The 21,053-nt window shown below is 36.3% G+C and overlaps 1 long non-coding RNA gene across 3 annotated transcripts in view; it reads right to left on the bottom strand.

Moving 5' to 3' along the window:
* Positions 1-201: 201 nt before the first annotated feature.
* The window catches only part of LOC126963415 (uncharacterized), a 90,566-nt gene continuing 69,714 nt past the window's right edge, over positions 202-21,053 (bottom strand). For 2 of the 3 annotated variants that reach the window (XR_007729060.1, XR_007729067.1), the window contains 2 exons: positions 5,368-5,711; positions 202-326 (listed from right to left, as the gene is read on the bottom strand). This is a non-coding gene — a long non-coding RNA (uncharacterized LOC126963415). The remainder of the gene's footprint in view (positions 327-5,367; positions 5,712-21,053) is intronic. The other variant, XR_007729072.1, reaches the window with a different exon arrangement.

The following is a 21,053-nucleotide window of genomic DNA, read 5'->3' as shown; positions in this document are numbered from 1 at the left end:
AATCCAAGGGACCAGGGACTGGTCCAAACTCCCAGGACAGACCACCTACCTCAAGGAAAAGTGGCCGGACTGTTCTCCACACAGGTCCCAGCCCTCACTTCTCCTCACTAGACAGGATCACCTGACCTGGGACTTGAGTACATCCACCCAGCCCCTGCCTGACCACTTCAATTAGAGGCAGCTCATCAGTTAAAGGGACACACACATGCAGAGCTGAGAAAAAAATCAATGCGAGAATTCTGGTAACTCACATGGCCAGAGTGTCCTATGTCCTCCAAACGCCTGCACTAGTTCTCCAATAGGTATCCTTAACCAGGCTGAGTTGGCTGAAATGACAGAAACAGAAATTAGAATATGAATAGGAACAAAAATCATTGATATTCAGGAGAAGGCCAAAACTCAATCTGAAAACTAAGAATCATGATAAAATGATACAGGAGCTAACAGACAACATAGCCAGTATAATCTGATAGAGATAAAAAACACACAAGAAGAATTTCACAATGCGATCAATTGCAAGGATTAACAGCAGAAAAAAACAAACTGAGGGAAAAATCTTGGAACTTGAAGAGTAGCTCTTTAAAATAAGACAGGCAAAGATGGCTGAATAGGAACAGCTCTAGTCTGCAGCTCCCAGCTATATCAACACAGAAGGTGGGTGATTTCTGCATTTCCAACTGAGGTACCCAGCTCAAGGAATACTATTCAGCCATAAAAAGGATGAGTTCATCACCCTTGCAGGGACATGGGTGAAGCTGGAAACCATCATTCTCAGCAAACTAACACAAGAGCAGAAAGCCAAACATGGCATGTTTTCACTCATACATGGGAGTTAACAATGAGAACACATGGATGTAGGGAGGGGAACATCACACACTGGGGCCTGCTGGGGGACATGGGGCTGTTGGAGGGATAGCATTAGGATAAAAGACAGGGAGAAAGCAAACAACTTGGAAAACATATTTCAGGATATCATCTGTGAAAACTTGCCCAATTTTATTAGAGAAGCCAACAGTCAAAATCAGGAAATACAGAGAGCCTTGGCAAGATTCTACACAAGAAGATCATTCCCAAGATACATAATTGTCAGATTTTCTAACGTCAAAATGAAAGAAACAATATTAAAGGCAGCTAGAGAGAAACAGCAGATCCCCTTCAAATGGTTTCTGTGGATCTCTCAGTAGAAACCCTGCAAGCCAGAAGAGATTGGGGATCTAAATTCAACATTCTTAAAGAAAAGTATCTTCAACCAAGAATTTCAAATCCAGCAAAAGTAAGCTTCCTCAGCAAAGAAAAAATAAATTTCTTTTCAGATAAGCAAATGCTGAGGGAGTTTTTTTACCACCATATCCATCTTACAAGAGATCTTGAAAGGAGCACTAAATATCAAAATGAAAGACTGTTACCAGCCACTACAAAAACACGCTTAAATACACAGCCCAATGACACTATAAAGCAACCACACAAACAAGCTAATAACAAGCTAACACCACAATGACAGGATCAAATACACACATATTAATACTAACCTTGAATGTAAATGGGCTAGATGCCCCATTTAAAAGGCACAGAGTGGCAAGTTAGATAAAAAGAAAGATTCAATGGTTTGTTGTCTTCAAGAGACCTATCTCACACACAATGACACATATAGGCTCAAAATAAAGGGATGGAGGAACATCTACCAAGCAAATAAAATCAGAAAAAAGCAAGGGTTGTATTCCTAATTTCAGGAAAAAAAAAAAAAACAGACTTTAAACCAACAAAGTTCAAAAATGACAAAGAAGGGCATTACATATGGTAAAGGGTTCAATTCAACCAGAAGACCTAACTATCCTAAATATATATCCACCCAACACAGGAGCACCCAGATTCATAAAGCAAGTTCTTAGAGACCTACAAAGAATCTTGTACTCCCACATGATAATAGTAGAAGACTCCAACACTCCGTTGACAGCATTGCACAGATTATTCAGCCAGAAAATTAGCAAAGATATTTATGACCTGAACTCAACATTGAACCAAATTGATCTGACAAACCTCTACAGAACTCTACCCAAAAACAACAGATAATAAATTCCTCTCATTGCCATATGGCACATACTCTAAAGTTGACTACACAATCAGATATAAAACAATCATCAGCAAATGCAAAAGAACTGAAATTATACCAAACAAATTCTCAGACCAAAGCACAATAAAAATAGAAATCAAGACTTTAAAAGTCACTAAAAACCATTCAATTACATGGAAATTAAACAACCTGCTCCTAAATGATGTTTGGGCAAATAACGACATTAAGGCAGAAATCAAGAAATTCTTCGAAACTGAGATCAAAGATATAACATACCAGAATCTCTGGGACACAGCTAAGGTAGTGTTAAGAGGGAAATTTATAGCACCAAATGTCCACATCAAAAAGTTAGAAAGATCTCAAATTAACAAACTAACATCACAACTTATAGAACTGCAGAAGCAAGAGCAAACCAACACCAAAGCTAGCAGAAGACAAGAAAGAAATAACAAAAATCAGAGCTAAACTGAAGGAGACTGAGACATGAAAAACCATTCAAAAGATCAATAAATACAGAAGTTTTTTTTGAAAAAATTAATAAGATAGGCTGCAAGCTACATTAATAAAGAAGAAAACAGAGACGATCCAAAAAAAAAATCAGAAATGATAAAGTAGATGTTACCATTTACTCCCGAATTGAATCCTGAACAGACCAATAACAAGCTCTGAAACTAAATAAGTAATAAATCCCCTGCCAACCATAAAAAGCCCAAGACCAGACAGATTCACATCTGAATTCTACCAGATGTACAAAAAAGAGATGATATCATTCCTACTGAAACTATTCCAAAACTTGAGGGGGAGAGACATCTCAACTCATTCTTTGAGACATCACCCTTATACCAAAACCTGGCAGAGACTTAACAAAAAAGGAAAACTTCAGGCCAATATCTTTGATGAACATTGATGCAAAGAATTTCAACAAAATACTTGCAAAATAAATCCAGCAGCACATCAAAAAGCGAATCCACCACAATCAAGTAGGCTTTATCTCTAGGATGCAAGTTTGGTTCAACATACAAACAGAATGAAAGACAAAAAATGCATGATTATCTCACTAGACGCAGAAAAGTCTTTCAATACAATTCAACATCGCTTCATGTTAAAAAAAAAAAAAAAACTCAATAAACTAGGTATTGAAGGAATACACCTCAAAAAAATAAGAGCCATCTATTAAAACCCAGAGCCAGAGCCAACATCATACTGACTGTACCAAAGTTGGAAGCATTCCCTTTGAAAACCAGCACAAGACAAGGATGCTCTCTTTCACCACTCCTATTAAACATAGTGGAACTCCTGGCTGGAGCAATCACGCAAGAGAAAGAAATAAAGGACATCCAAATAGGAAGAGAGGAAGTCAAACTATCCCTGTTTGCAGATGGCATAATTCTATATCTGGAAAACCCCATAGCCTCAGCCCAAAATCTCCTTCAGCTGATAAACAACTTCAGAAAAGTTTCAGAATACAAAATCAACATGTAAAAATCTCAGCTGGACATGGTGGCTCATGCCTGTAATCCCAGCAGTTTGGGAGGCCAAGGAGGGTGGATCATCTGAGGTCAGAAGTTCGAGACCAGCCTGGTCAACATGGGCAAACCCCATCTCTACCAAAATGCAAAAATTAGCTGGGCATGGTGGCACACACCTGTAGTCCCAGCTATGCGGGAGGCTGAGGCAGGAGAATCCCTTGAACTTAGGAGGTGGAGGCTGCAATAAACCAAGATTGCACCACTGCACTCCAATCTGGGTGACAGAGAGATACTCTGTCTCAAAAAAAAAAGAAAAGAAAAAAAATCTCTAGCATTCCTATGCACCAACAATCACCAAGCAAGGAGTTAAATCAGTAACACAATCCCATTCACAATTACCATAAAACAATGAAAGACCTAGGAACACAGCTAACCAGGGAGGTGAAAGACCTTTTGAGAATTACAAAACACTGTTCAAAGAAATCAGAGATGACACAAACACATGGATAAATATTTCATGCTCATAGATAGGAAGAATCAATATCATTACAAAGGCCATACTGCCCAAAGCAATTTATACATTCAGTGTTTTTCCTACCAAACTAACAATGACATTCTTCACAGAACTAGAAAAAACTATTTTAAAATTCACACAGAACAAAGAAAAACAGCCCAAATAGCCAACGCAGTCCTAAGCAAAAAAAAAAAAAAAACTGGAAGCATCACATTATCCAACTTCAAACTATACTACAGGGCTACAACAATGAAAACAGCATGGTTCTGATACAAAAACAGACACATAGACCAATGGAACAGAATAGAGAGCCCAGAAAGAAGGCCACACACCTACAATCACCTGATCTTCAACAAAGCTGACAACAAGCAATAGGGTAAGAACTCTCTATACAGTAAATGATGCTGTGATAACTAGCTAGCCATATGCAGAAGATTGAAACTGGGCCTCTTTCTTGGACCATATACAAAAATTAACTCAGGATGGGTTAAAGACAAACGTAAAACCCAAATCTATAAAAACCCTGGAAGACAACCTAGGCAATACCATTCCAGAAATAAGAACTGGCAAGATTCTGTGGCAAAGATGCTAAAAGCAGTTCCAACAAAAGCAAAAACTGACAAAAGTAATCTAATTAAACTTAACAGATATTGCACAGCAAAAGAAACTATCAACAGAGTAAACAAACAACCTACAGAATGGGAAAGATTTTGCAAACCATGCATCTGAGAAAGGTCTAATATCCAGCATCTATAAGGAAGTTAAACAAATTTACAGGAAGAAAACAAACAACTCCATTAAAAAGTGGACAGAGGACATGAACAGATACTTTTCAAAAGAAAGCATATGTGTAGCCAACAAGCATATTTTTAAAAGCCCAACATCACTGATCATTAGAGAAATGCAAATCAAAACCACAAGGAGATACCATCTCACACCAGTCAGAATAGCTATTAGTAAAAAAAAAAAAAAACACATACACACACACAAAACAACAACAACAACAACAAAAAACAGGTGCTGGCAAGGTTGAAGAGAGAAAGTATAATTATACACTGTTGGGGGGAGTGTAAATTAGTTCAAACATTGTGGAAAGTTGTATGGTGATTCTTCAAAAACCTAAAAACAGAACTACCAGCTGACCCAGAAATTCTATTACTAAGAATATACTCAAAGGGATATAAATTGTTCTATCATAAAGACACATGCACCTGTATGTTCATTGCAGCACTATTCACAGCAGCATAGACATGGAATCAACCTAAATGCCCATTAGTGGTAGACTGGATAAAGAAAATGTGGTACATACATACCATAGAATACTATGCAGCCATAAAAGGAAGGAGATTATGTCCTTTGTTGGAACATGGATGGAGCTGGAGGCCGTTATTCTTAGCAAACTAATGCAGGAACAGAAAACCAAATAGCAAATATTCTCACTATAGGTGGGAGCTAAATGATGAGAACACATGGATACAAACTGGGGAACAACAGACACTGGGACTTACCTGAGGGTGAAGGTTGGGAGGAGGGAGAGGAAGAGAAAATACAGCCATTTGGTACTAGGCTTAGCACCTGGATGGTGAAATAATCTGTGTAACACACCCTGGTGCCACAAGTTCACATATAAAACAAATATGCACATGTACCGCTGAACCTGAAATAAAAGTTAATAAAATAAAATGAAGATATGAACCCAGATTCAATGCTATTCCTACCAAACTAACAATGACATTCTTCACAGAACTAGAAAAAACTATTTTAAAATTCACATAGAACAAAAAAAACAGCTCAAATAGCCAAGGCAATCCTAAGCAAAAAGAACAAAATTGGAGGCATCACATTATCCAACTTTAAACTATACTACAGACTTTTCCGAATCCAATGCCAAATGACATCACAACACTGGACATGCATAAGACTTTTATTTTTATTTTTTGTTTTTAAAATATAATTTCCTTAAAACACATTTCTAGGAATATGAAAATATGAAACCAGGGATGGACCGTAAACTAGAAATTGATCAAAAAACGTATGTTATCAATTTGTCCTTTAAAAGTGTAGGCAAATTCTCCTTTTACTCCCCTCAATATCAAAATATTACCTTTTTAAATTTTGTTAAATTAATAGGTAAAAGTGAAACATTATTCTTGTCTTGATTTTCATTTCATTTGATTATCAGCTTTACCAAAGATGATTTCATATGTTTATTGAAACATGTTTGTTTGCATTTCTTCTCTTAAAAAGTTTTTTCTGTTTATGCCCTTTAACCATTCACAATCTTGGATGTTCTATCATCAATTTCTAAACATACATATGTGTGTGTGTATATATATGTGTAGATATACATATATACATACATTATTTAATATATACATATATATTACAAATAATACTACTTTACCATATTTGTTATCAATATTTCCCCATTTGTAATTATATTTTTATTTTTATATTTGGAGTACATAAGGTTGTTTTAAATATTTATGTAAGTCAAATCAGTACAACTTCCTATTTTCTAGCAGAATATATTTTTAAAAAGCAACTTTACCCTGCCCCTCAGCTAGCTCATTTGGGGGAAAAAAATAGGCATATGTAATGTGAGATCTTATTTTCTCTGACTTACACAGAGTAATTAAACCTAAAACCTGACCTTCTGCCAGATGAGGTTCAAATAGTAGAGTCCAAAGTATGGCGTAGAATGACAGCCATCTTCCCAGATCATTTAGTTAACTAAAAGGAATCACTTGGAACCCGAGAAAAATAATGCACACCCAGTATTTTCCAAATCTAAGAATCTCACCACTATTTTTTCTGGGAAATCTTACCCTTCCAAAAGACCACAAACCACTTCAACGACATCATAATAGCAGGGGAATTACGCCAATCAAGCTTTGAGATTCACACTATATAAATACAAGATAATAAGCACAGCAGGGCAACCACACGCTGCCATCAATATGGTTACTCAATTGATTACCAGGAAGAAGACAAAGCTGTTATCTAGAGACGAGGCTATTTCATTCTTTCTTCCTGAAATATCTTTCTGCCTCTGTTAAAATCATTCAAGGTACAAATCATCATCTTCTCTTTTGAGAAGTTTTTCATGATCGTTCTATTAGATATAATCTCTCTTCTGAAAGCTTTATTGTATATCTCACAATATGGCCTTTATCATAAAACATTGTTTTATTGTTTTTTCCTACACTTGGATTAGTTCTTTGTTATGACACACACCATCACCACCAGCACAACCTATAGATTACAGCAATGACATCTTAAATTCTTTTTTTTTCTTTTTTTTATTATTTATTTATTTATTTATTTTTAATTATTATTATTATTATACTTTAAGTTCTAGGGTACATGTGCATAACGTGCAGGTTTGTTACATATGTATACTTGTGCCATGTTGCTGTGCTGCACCCATCAACTCATCAGCACCCATCAACTCGTCATTTACATCAGGTATAACTCCCAATGCCATCCCTCCCCTCTCCCGCCTCCCCATGATAGGCCCCGGTGTGTGATGTTCCCCTTCCCAAGTCCAAGTGATCTCATTGTTCAGTTCCCACCTATGAGTGAGAACATGTGGTGTTTGGTTTTCTGTTCTTGTGATAGTTTGCTAAGAATGATGGTTTCCAGCTGCATCCATGTCCCTACAAAGGACACAAACTCATCCTTTTTTATGGCTGCATAGTATTCCATAGTGTATATGTGCCACATTTTCTTAATCCAGTCTGTCACTGGACATCTTAAATTCTTTTGCTGCCTTGAATATAATATCACAAAATATTTTCTGAATATGCGAATAAGTGAGATTTTTAATGCATACTCTTTTGCTATTTCCTCAAGAATCTCAAATAGAAAATGAAAATTTAGCAAATGACAAAAGATGTTCCTTTAGAACAAACAGAAGTTCTCTGGGTAGTTTTCTGCAACCATCGTCACTGTTCCATCATCATTAACCATAAAAGGATTCTGTAATTGGTTTCTACCCTAGTCCTGTATCTGCTATAGAAGTGCACTCCATTTTACTACAGTGAATGATTACAGAAGGCAAAACTTTTATAGAGATGAGCTAACTAACAGACAGAAGTGAAAAATGACTCACGTAACTTGTCAAGTGTTTGAAATGAAAATTCATGCCTTTCAACCTTCCCCTACTCTTCTATCCTGCTGAATATCAGACCTTCCTTAAACCTCAGAGTTTGAGGTCATTGTCCTCCTTAGTAAGTCACTCTTCTGTCCTATACCTAAGTCACATTTGATTTCAGCTTCCTGGATCCTTGGAGAAGCAGAATTCTTTTCTGACTCTGCCTAGGTCTCTAGATCCTTCTTTATTATTTTAGGTTTCACGCTTCTTAAACTTAGTAAAACTTTAATTCTCCCAACACCTTCCTGAAAAGATTTTTTGTTTTACGACTTTATGACCCCACTCAACTTATCTGATTATTTATTCTTTTTTACGCAAATATCTTTTGAGTATCTACTATGGGCTCAGTATTAGAGAAACAATTGTGTGTATGAAGATATAGTTCCTATCTCAGAAAACTTAATAGTAACAGGAAGGATATGTGATTAAACAAGTCTAACAAGATGAGTTAATGAGAAATTAATTGATATAGATTTTACATATATTTATATTTCTTCTTTTCGATTCGCTAGTAAAACTAATGTTGATCTTTCTTTTATAGGGAAGATCTCTGTGTTCCAGAGGGTGATAAGAGCTGATGCTTCCCAGAGAAAGGCTGTAGTCCAAACCCAAAGTGTGAGTGTGTGTGTGTGGGGGGTGTGTGTGTGTGTGTGTGTGTGTGTGTGTGTGTGTGTGTGTTGGGGGAGGTAGTGAGGACAGAAGGAATAAGGAAGGAAAAAAGAGAGATGCTTAGAGTCAGTCTATACCCAACACCTGGATGTGACAGGACACTTAAGTGGAGATGGGTACAAGAATGCCTAAGAGCTAAGCACCGAGGACCTTAGCTTCAAAGACCGAGCTTGGAATGAATGGAGTGGATAACCCAGCCAAGTCTCTGCCTTTGAAAGGACCAGGTAGAAGCTGGACATGAGCCTGCAGTAGTGACCACAACAAACTCCTGACCTCTCTTTGATCCATTCTATACTGCATAAGCCCCAGGGCCTTGGCTCAACCCAGAGGAGAAGGAAGGAATCTCAAAAAATATCTGAAATTGTTTTCTCTTGCCAACCATGGAAGAGGGACTGGAAGCCAGACTTTAACAGAGAGAAATATATTACTTACACCCTATGTGTCATAAACAAATTTGCAATCATTTATTACACAAGTGATTATGATAAATTGTGAGAGGCGAACTAAGTCTAAATCCTCACTAGCCTATCTTAGAATCTCTCAAGTATATCTTTCCACTTCTACATTCTGTTTCTTCACAACTCTACCTAGACCCAGTCTCATTAGTCCATACAGCTGCTGCCCAGGATTCATTTCTGCCAGTCCTATTAACAAATTTGAAACCCTTATTCAGTCTTTTTATCCTACCCTGGTATAATGTCCCTTTGTTGGTACATTTGTTTCTGTAGTGAGTTATTCACTAATTCTAGCAAGAGAGTACAGCTTTTCAAACACAATACCAAAAAAGGGTCTTTTTCTTGTATGGAGCTTCATTCCCTTTGGTTAAACACAAAATTTGAAAGAATGCTTTAAAAAGATAGAGAAAGAAGATACAGACCCACCTAGGCAGATCAGACAAATCCATTCCACAATGGAGTGTCAAATACTGCAACCAAACAAACCTTAAATTCCATTGCAAACCTAAAGCAATACATTTACATGCATTAGAATTCTATTAAGCAGTTTGGAGTCCCCCAAAATTCCACAGCAATTTGAAGAAAGGGAAATTTGTCTTCATCGTTCCCCCAGAAGTTTTGATAATTAAATAATCCAGTGGGCCATGCATTATCAAAACTCACATCACGGGCAATGCCACTCCAATCAGACACAATTACTTTTCATGTAATTGCCTATCAACCAGCTATTGATTACGGTAAACCCTTTGCCTAAATTCAATTAATTACTGACAGACCTTGCCATGCCACTTTGAACTTCTATTTTATCCAAGTTTTCCAAACTGTTTCCTAAGAGATAATATTATTTTCATTTAATTATAATTCATTTTAAGTACTGGTCTCCAATAAAATTTTCTTCTTAGCAACATTTAAATGAAGGAAATATAAGCACACTGCTATATTTAGCCAGTTTGGAAATTATTTTCAGATCATCTCCCATTTAATCTCATTGTTATTGCTATTTCTTTATGAGGCAGATGGTAAGAGAAGGGAAAGAGGAGAAGTAAAGAGAGGAATCATTGAACAAATGTGTACTGTTCTGTTCTAGGCTTTATCTGATTGAATTCTCACAAGGATTAACCTTCAACAAAGATAACAACACCCTTCTTTGACAATTGAGAAAATTCAGGCTCAGGGATTTAAAGTGGTTTGCTTGCCCAACGTCAAAGTGAGAAATTCAATGTCAGTAATGTTTTTGATGGTTTCTCCCTCACATAGTCATTTGGTAAGTGGTGGAAATAAGAATCTGAACCCAGCCTTGTCTGCTCCAAAACTTAAATATTATGCTATTCTGATGAGTCATAGAGGACCACCTTGGGAAACAATCCCTCAATAATTCTAGAACCATCCATGTTTTAACTAGATGCTTGACTTTTAAAAGCATTTTATTATTTTTCTTTTCTAGACTTGAACAAATCCTCTAGTATTATCTCCACATCATTCCTCTGTCAGTACAAAAATGCATCCAAAAGAGCCAATATTTTTTACCAGGAGTTTTGAAAATCCCATGACTTCATATCCAAAGAAAGAATTATTGTACTGGAAAAGTTGTTGTACTGAATCCTCCTCTTAGTGTTGGCAAACGCTCTAGTGTTTTAGCTGAAACTATAAAGCAGACAAAGCTGTGTGATGAACAGCCTCCTAGAACTATTTGTCACTGATAACAGAGGCTTCTGTAATAAACGGCCAGAAAGCACTTTTCCATTATAAAATATTACATAAGTACTGACTGACAATAATACCAAACCATGCCAAACTGCAATAAAATGGCCCTTATGAATTATAAAAGCAGCAAAAACAGGATCAAGCACAGTCAGTCACGCTTTTCCATATCTATCACAAACTTCAAGTATACTGACAAGGACTGTTAGACTTTTTAAAGAGAATGTTAGAACACCCTCCTATGAGGCTTCAAATAAGTCTCCTTTGTTCTCAATGAACAAACAAATTCTACAAAAGATGAGATGAGAAGGATATTTTGGACCTGAATTTTACTGGCCAGAAAGATGAGTATCCGGTGGTAGATAATGCAGTTACTACCTGAGAAAGGTGTGCAGAAAAAAAGTCACAATACACCATTAAGCCAAAGGATTTTAAATGTTCCAGAACTTTTCACATCTGCTCAGCGCTTAGATTCTTTACAAGATCCTAAGAGAGCAAGAACTTGGATTTTTCAAATTATTCTAATGGACAACAGTGGAAATAAGATTGTTTTTTAGTTTTTTTTTTTTCTTTCCTTTTTAAAGAGACTCCATTGTAGGCCAAAACAAAAGCAGGCTGCCAGTAGACAAGTCTGTTTCTCAGCATGACTGCTTTTAGAGAAAGGAAGGCACTGAACTTGCTGAATTTGGAAATAAAATGTAAAACCTACTACTCTCCTTAATACTCTTCACAAATATATATCTTCACTCAAGGTCTCTGTCCCGGAGAGACTGGCTCTCTCTAATCCTTCTCATAAAATAGGCCCCCTCCAGCTCTTTCCTTTCATTACACTTAAAACAATGTGTACTTGCATATGTAGTGTGGATTTATTTAACATCTGTCTCCTTTATTAAAATAGAAGCTCCATGCAATCAAAGACCATACTCCCTTTCTCCTAGCTCCTCACACAAACACTACAATATAGTAAGTGCTCAATGAATATTTGTTAAATTACTGAATAAATGAGTATATTAAACCTATATTCTGAGGCTACAAGTAAATATTATCTACACCTAACCACCTATTTAAGATTGCACTTTACCCCCAGAAATAAAAATACCCTTTTAACTATTTTCCATAATTATCACCTTCCAACATATAACATAATTTATGTATTTATTATGCTTGTCATTTATGGTCTGTTCTCACCGCAAGAATGTAAGCTCCATGAGGGCAAGGATGGGCCTGGAATTGTGCCTGATTTATCACAGGTGCTCAACAAGTATTTGCTAAATGATGAAGGGGATAGCCTGTTTTAACATTAAGCATTTACAGATACACTATTTTTGAGTGGACTCTATTGAAGTGCTTATAATGTTACCTGGAGAGTTAAAATGTAGGGCATTAAAATACATATTTTTTTATTATACTTTAAGTTCTAGGGTACATGTGCACCACGGGCAGGTTTGTTACATATGTATACATGTGCCATGTTGGTGTGCTGCACCCATTAACTCGTCATTTACATTAGGTACATCTCCTAATGCTATCCCTCCCCCCTTCCGCCTCCCCACAATAGGACCCGGTGTGTGATGCTCCCCTTCCTGTGTCCAAGTGATCTCATTGTTCAATTCCCACCTATGAGTGAGAACATGCGGTATTTGGTTTTCTGTTCTTGCAATAGTTTGCTGAGAATGATGGTTTCACGCCTGATCTCGTCTGATCTCGGAAGCTAAAGTACATATTTTTAATTCCAATTTTGATTTATAAAAAGATCGCAATTATTAAATTGCCTTATTATTTCTAAAAGTGCTTATAGCTGTTTAAATCTAATTTGAGTTCCAGATTTATTTTTCTAGCTAAGTAATCTAGAGGCAACTTTAAATTTATACATCTATCAATCATTGTCTCTTGATTAATTAAAAGAATAGAATTTTAGAACAGGAAGGAAATAGCATAGATCATCTGGTCTCTCTGTCCTGTAACCAAGTAAGGATATCCAAGTAAGTATCCAAGTAAAGATAAGCAAACTCAGGGAATTCAAATTAATTTCCCAAAAACATACCAACACTTAGATGTGTTGCCGTGACTAGACTCCTGGACCAGACCTCTACATTTCCACCTCAAACAGCACTCTTGCAAAGTATGCCGTGGGCATTCTGAAGTGTACACAATGATTTTTTATTCTCTCACTAAAATTTTTTTCAAGTAATTGTCATTTCTCATTGTTTTCTTAAACATTTAATTATTCTTATGATTTATAAAAGTCTTTTCCCTCCTTCTTGAGTAATTCTGCTTAACTAATGTCATCAAAGATACCTTTAACTCTGATTATCACAGCTTTTTACAAAGAATGTTGCCACTGTGGTTAGTAGATGGAAACTTTGTAATCAAACTATTACTATTTCTAGTTTCTAGAGGTTTGTGGTCTCTCAACAATTGGTATCTCAACTATTGGACTGTATTGCTTAAAGGCAATTGTTCAGTTTGAATGATAGCTTTAAAACACCTACATAAACAAAATACCTACATTCATAGCACAATGACTGTTACATGACTTTAATCTTTACATGTTCTTCCTTCACGAAGATTGCTAAGACACCTCTAATAAGAAGCCAATGTTCCCTTGATTTCATTCTCAAGCAGTTAGAAATAGCATGAAATTTGAATCTTATAGGGCTAATGCATTACTTTAACCCTTAATAATGCCATATAAACACTCTTCTCACAATTTGTTAATATTCTTTTTTATTGAGCAATACTTCATATAGCATAAAATGCACCATTTTCAAGTGTACTATTCCATGGTTTTTAGCATAGTCACAAAGTTTTGCAACCTTCAAAACTATTTAATTCCAGAACATTTTCATCATCTAATAAGAAATGATATTTTATATTTTATTATCCTGGTGGGAACTCTTTCCTAAATAAAATAAATTTTTATTTTCCTAAATATTTTCTTAAGTAAAGTGAAAAGTATAGCTTCTAAGACATCTCTACCTTGACTTTGTCTTGGTTTCATAGTTGATCTTTAGCTTACTTACTTCAAAATCTTCCAATAGGTTCAATTGAGGTCCTATAACTTCTGCTAAAATAAAAGGATATCCCAAGCATATTTTAGAAAGTACACATGGTAAAAACTATCATATTCTCCAAATCACTTTCAGTTGTTAGTAATGCGGACTTTAATATACTAATATTAATATATTATCCTACGCTAGTCATCCAGTAAACCACCTGCCATGTGTTTGGTGCCCTGTTGAAGAATCCAATGTAACCAGAGATGTTCAACCTAACAGTAGATCATGTTCATATATTAACTGCTAACTTCGTCTCAGAGTACAAATTTAAAAGCAACATAAACTCTCTCATGTTACATCACTAATACCTCACTGAATTACCTCTTGGCAATTCAGATAATCTATCATTTATGCATCCAATATTAACTATGGATCAGTAAGATTATAATATGAAACAAAATTACTGTATAGATAGAATAATCCTGGTCCCAAACATATCTACATATACTAGGCAATAATGTAAATATTAAGTAGAGTGAAAAATGTCATTGGGATGGTGCAATCTTGTTACTCAAATGCCAAACAATAATCCTTTATGTTATTGCAGTAACATGTCCTATCTTTCCCTGTGCCCTCCCTCTAAATTGATAAAAAGTTATATGTAGAATCTCTTTAAGAAGAACACAAAAACATAATTCATTCAACCAACAGTGTTGGGGTCCGCGTGTTTCCTAAACAAAGGAATGAACATACAAGACAACACAAGACAAGACAAACATGGCAGCCGCCTCGAATGGCGTGCTCCGCTTTATTTTATACAGTCGTTTGTGGAATGTTGCCAAGTCACAAGACACATTGTTGTTTTTCTGACCTTTCCCTGACTTTCTGGATTTTCAAGATGTTTACATACAAACAGGCCCCCAACGCCCTGCTTCGTTTGCAAGAGCAGGACTTACTGGGAACGACCTGCTTCGTTTGGGAGAGCAGGACTTACGGGGAACGCCCTGCTTCGTTTGCACGTAGTCCTCCACAAACAGTATTTATTGAACACTAAAATGGATATATGTTTCACATGTATTCCTTTAGGCAACCACTCCTACTCATCCCCTGGAAATCCTGCCCTATCCATGCTTCCAACAGAAGTAACATCACCCCCAAATGCACCCCCAGTCCAAGCCTTCCTCCATGAGTTTGCACTGTCTTGAGTACTTTGAACAGTCTTAAGTAATTTGGGAGGCTAGGAGCTCTTTAATTTGGCAGTAAATTCCAAATTTCTGAAAGAAGCACTTTTAAGACACTCATAAAAGATTGTAAGTAAGTCAATGGGAATAAAATTGTATCCACCTGTCAAGAGAAATTTCTATTTAATGAAAACACTAAACTGCATCATTGTCAAGGGATCCAAAATACTTCAGGGAAATCAGCATGAAATGTTGAGCCAAACTTCTCCAATGCTTGAGGGAGCAAACAGCATGTTACATTGGCTCAGCCCTCGCCACTTGATATGTTTACACAAACATCTAGCATTTCAGACGGTTATACAAGACAGAGCAGAAGGGTCATTTTGGTCTCAGGGATATGACCAGACTAACAAGATTGCATCATAAATTCACACAATAGCATATGTAGAGCCATGAGCTGGTTCAGCAAATCAGAAGACTTATTAGTCTTAATACTACCATCCTCAACAAATGAAATTAATGCCATAGTGGCCCTAATGGAAGTTGGCATATATAAGGGTAACTGTCTTCAACTTCTTTTATTTAAACAACACTTAACCTTGCGTACTCCCAATATAATTATTTTCTACATTAGGGTTGAGATTTAGTGTTAAAGTTTTCTTTCTTCTCTCTTGGCTTTTTATAATTTCCCTGTGTTACATACAGTAAGACTCATGATGGCAAGTGATCAATAATTTTGCTTGTCTCCCCAGCCTGTACCTCATCCCATCCATGGATATGGCCAATTTGATGACAAACTCAATGGACCACCTCAGCACTCACTTGCACCAATTGTGACTTCCACATCGAAGTTCAAGGAAGTTCTGTGACAATTTTCAACCAGATATTAACATATAGCACCAGAAATGTTAGCAGCTATGACAAGGCAGCCAGGGAATAGGTAGCTTGAATAAAAAAAAAAAAAAAAAATCTTAAAAAATATAACTCAATAATAATATATTATCAGTTTACTAGTAAAAATATGTCATCTAATTTATGCCACGTTTAAGTATGTGAATTGATAAAAGAGAAAGGAGGAAGATATACTTGCAGAACCTATTTTGCATAGTTGCAAGTATATATAATAAAATAATAAAGAAGATTATTTTTTATAAATAGAAATATAATAGAAGTGTATTTTAAACTATTTTCTCTTGTTTTATTTTTACTGATGTTTACTTCAAAATTACATTTGTCTCACTCTTGTCACTCCACTAGTGAATTCCCAGAAATCTTGATGATTTTTTAACTTGAACCTTAGAGTATTCCTGAAGTCTTAGCTTAAGAAATGATATTTTATCTTATCTCTCCACTAATGTTTCTGCTATTTCCTTCCATAACCCTTCCATTCTGTGAAAACAACAAAATTTCTAAACCATATTTATCTCTGAAAGAGCCAAGCCTTCCTTTCTTTACAGATGCATTTGAATAATATACCATTTGAATGGTAATTCTAGAAATTAGAGATACTATAATTTATAGTAATCTTGTTAATTACCACTAATTATAGTAATCTTATTTAAATTTTCATTCCCATTTCATTCAGTCTCCATTCCCTCACTGGACAATCTGATGCAGTCCTATTTCCTTCACTTACTCAGTCATTCAACAACTGGGGCATAAAGATGAGTAAGAAATATGTTCTTACTTAACAACAAGCAAGCAAATAACTGGAACAAATAAAAGAAGCAGGTGTTATAAAAGACATCTCTAAAATCAACAGAGCAAAGGAAAGAAGCACTGCCCAAGTGAGAATCTTTTATTCTAGAGTGAGGCTGGGGGGAAAAGGAATTAGAGAAGGCAAGCTAGAGACAGTGAGAAGACTTACCTGAAGAACAAGGCTTGCTTCCTGTAAATCATTATTCACCAGAAGACTGTACAGGAAGAGAGGGAGCAACATAAGCAAGGCATGGCTTTGATTCTCATTTGTATGTAAAATAACACCACATGGAAATGATTGCTAATGATGATGTTCATTCTATCACTTTGTGAGTTAGTGTTCTCTTTATAAAATCCTTTACGACATCATTGCTGGAATTCTTGTTAGTCTTTCATATTTCCTTAGTCCAAATAACAACTGATAACAGTATATTACAAGTGCTACCACATATTTAAGGATACATAGCCATCACATTTCAAGGAATCTATCTTAGAGAAACAGCAGCATGGTTGTATAAATATACAGGAACAAACACATGTAGTGTAATGTCTATGTAGAACTATAAAGTTCACATTGCATTTGACTTTCACTTAAAGATTTGAAGCATAGAGAACTGCAAGTAATATCACAAATGCTCTCCTTTCTTTTCATGTATGCACCCAAAAACCCTTCTCACACAGCTATGGGCAGTTTTGTGGCCCCACCACATACAATACAAGAAAGAAAGGAAAGTAGCATCTGAACAGAGACTACTTTACTCAATGAAAGAAAGTAAAAACAAAGGACAGTATCATCTCCTGACTTCAAAACTTGCTACGAAGCTACAGTAGTCAAAACAGCTAGCATGCTGACATAAGGATAGACACATAGATCCATGAAGTAGAATTGAGAATTCAAAAATAAATCCTTACATTTATATCAATTTGTAGTTGACATGGTTGTCAAGATCATCTGATGAGAAAAGAATAATCTTCAAGAACTAGTGCTGAGGCCGGGCGCGGTGGCTCACGCCTGTAATCCCAGCACTTTGGGAGGCCGAGGCGGGCGGATCACAAGGTCAGGAGATCGAGACCACAGTGAAACTCCGTCTCTACTAAAAATACAAAAAATTAGCCGGGCGCGGTGGCGGGCGCCTGTAGTCCCAGCTACTCAGGAGGCTGAGGCAGGAGAATGGCGTAAACCCAGGAGGCGGAGCTTGCAGTGAGCCGAGATCACGCCACTGCACTCCAGCCTGGGCGACAGAGCGAGACTCCGTCTCAAAAAACAAAAACAAAAACAAACAAAAAAAAAAGAACTAGTGCTGAGACAACTAGATGCAAAGGGATGAAGTAGGACCCCATACACAAAAATTAACTCAAAATTGATTAAAGACCTAAATTTGAGCACTAAACTTTATTTAAACATAAATATCTTAAAAGAAAACGTAGGAATAAATCTTAATTACCTTGGATTTGGCAACGGTTTCTCAGCTAAGATATCAAAAGCACAAGCAAAGAAAGAAAAATAGGTAAATTGGATTTCGTCAAAATTTAAAATTTTGTTCATTAAAGAACATTATCAAGAGAGTGAAAATACAATCACAGCATGGAAAAAATATGTGCACATTATATGTGTAATGAGACTTTGGCATCCAGAATATATAAAGAACTCTTACAAATCAACAAAAAATAGACACAACCCAGTTTTTCAAATTGGCAAAGTACTTGGATAGACAGTTCTCCAAAATTATAAAAAATAGCCAACAAGCACATGAAAAGATGCTAGATGCCATTAGACATTGGGGAAATGCAAATTAAAACCACACAAGATACTGTTTCATACCCACTAGGGTGGCTATATTCAAATAAATGGAAAATAACAAATGCTAAGGAGAGGAGAAACACTGGAGCCCTCATACATTGCCTGGTGAGAATATAAAAGGGGGCAGCTGCTATGGAAAACAATTTGGCGATTCCCCAATAAGTTAAACATAGAATTACCATATGAGTCAACAAATGCAATCCTGGGTATATACTCAAAAAAATTGAAAACACGTGTCTAAATAAAAAATGTGTACATGAATGTTCATAGCAGCACTATTTACAGTGGCCAGAAGATTAAAACAACCCAAATGCCCATTAACTGACAAACAGATAAACAAAATGTAGTATATCCACATAATAGACTATTATTATTCAGTTATTTTACACTGTTGGTGGGATTGTAAACTAGTTCAACCATTGTGGAAAACAGTATGGCGATTCCTCAAGGATCTAGAACTAGAAGTACCATATGACCCAGCCATCGCATTACTGGGTATATACCCAAAGGATTATAAATCATGCTGCTATAAAGACACATGCACACGTATGTTTAATGTGGCACTATTCACAATAGCAAAGACTTGGAATCAACCCAAATGTCCATCAGTGACTGACTGGATTAAGAAAATGTGGCACATATACACCATGGAATACTATGCAGCCATAAAAAAGGATGAGTTTGTGTCCTTTGTAGGGACATGGATGCAGCTGGAAACCATCATTCTCAGCAAACTATCGCAAGAACAGAAAACCTAACACCGCATGTTCTCACTCATAGGTGGGAACTGAAAAATGAGATCACTTGGACTTGGGAAGGGGAATATCACATACCAGGGCCTATTGTGGGGAGAGGGAAGAAGGGAGGGATGGCATTGGAAGTTATACCTGATATAAATGACGAGTTGATGGGTGCTGACGAATTGATGGGTGCGGCACACCAACATCGCACAAGTATACATGTGTAACAAACCTGCACGTTGTGCACATGTACCCTAGAATTTAAAGTATAATAATAAAAAAATAAATAATAAAATAAATAAATAAATAACATTAAGATTGAAAAAAATAAAAAAATAATAAATGGAATAAAGTACTGATACATGCTATAACATGGATGACCCTCGAAAACATTACAGTAAGTGAAAACTAAGTGAAATCAGACACAAAAGGCTACATAATGTATGATTCATTTATATGAAACATCCAGAAGAGGCAAATATATAAAGACAGATAAATTAGTGGTTTCCAGGAACTGGGAGGAGTGGGGAATGGGGAGCGACTGCTTAGTGGGTACAGGAGTTCCTTTTGGGGTGATGAGAATGTTATGGAATTACATAGTGATGATTGGTGTACAATACTGTGAATATACTGTCACTGAATTGTACACTTCAATTGGTTAAAATAGTAAAATTTTTGTGAATTTTACCACAATCAAAAATGAAGCTAAAAATATTGTCATCAATTTGTAAGAAATAAACAATGTATTAAAACTTATTTAGTGGGAGAGTGTGCATCTTAAGCTGAAAGACTGAGGAGTCACTTCTTTTTGTGTGCATATAACACTGTAAGACCACATAGCAAGTTATTTAGATGCCAGTAGAGTAGCGAATACGAGCAAGAGCAAGCCAGAGAAGGATGCAAAAAAAAGTGATGTAGTTATGTGTCACATTGATAAAACCATCTACTATCAAATAAGTTTTTAATTATGCTCAGTTAAGTCACAGCTCCTTCTCAACACAGAAAACACAAATACCTGAAGCAAATGAGGAAGATAGTGTCTTTCAGACAGCTGTCTACAAGTCAAGAAGAGAGCCCTCACTCGAATCCAAACTTGCTGGGACCCTGGTCTTGGACGTTCACCCTCCAGAACTCTGAGAAAACTGTTATTGAAGCCCAGTTTATGGTATGTCGTTATGGCACCCCGAGCTGACTCAGACAACACTTCCAAAGGATGTTCCAATTTTTGGTTCCTCCCTCCACAAGCACAGGCTTGCTTCACCTATTGTGCCAGGCACAGCTTCAAAGGTGATCTGTCCTGCCCTGCCAACTAGAATGCTGAGGTCTATTCTCTAAGATTTTCCTCTGTTTCTTGTCTCAAGATCTCCTTGCTTTTTAGTCTTTCTTCCCTTTTGGGTCCTGCTTTCTTTTATCAAAATTGATAGCAACTAATCTGATCATCAGATCCCTTCAAAGGAATTAACAACTCATAAAAACTACCTGTTTCTAAGAACATTTCTTTTTAGCTAAAAACTTCCACAGCTATTTTCTCCAAGAAGAAAATCCCTAACGGTGACTATTTCAGGTACTATAACAACTTATCTGGGAAGACGTGCTTGG

This window comes from Macaca thibetana, chromosome 1 (assembly GCF_024542745.1).
Source record: "Macaca thibetana thibetana isolate TM-01 chromosome 1, ASM2454274v1, whole genome shotgun sequence".
NCBI classification, from domain to species: Eukaryota; Metazoa; Chordata; class Mammalia; order Primates; family Cercopithecidae; genus Macaca; species Macaca thibetana.
This window is presented reverse-complemented; position numbering and strand designations above follow the sequence as displayed.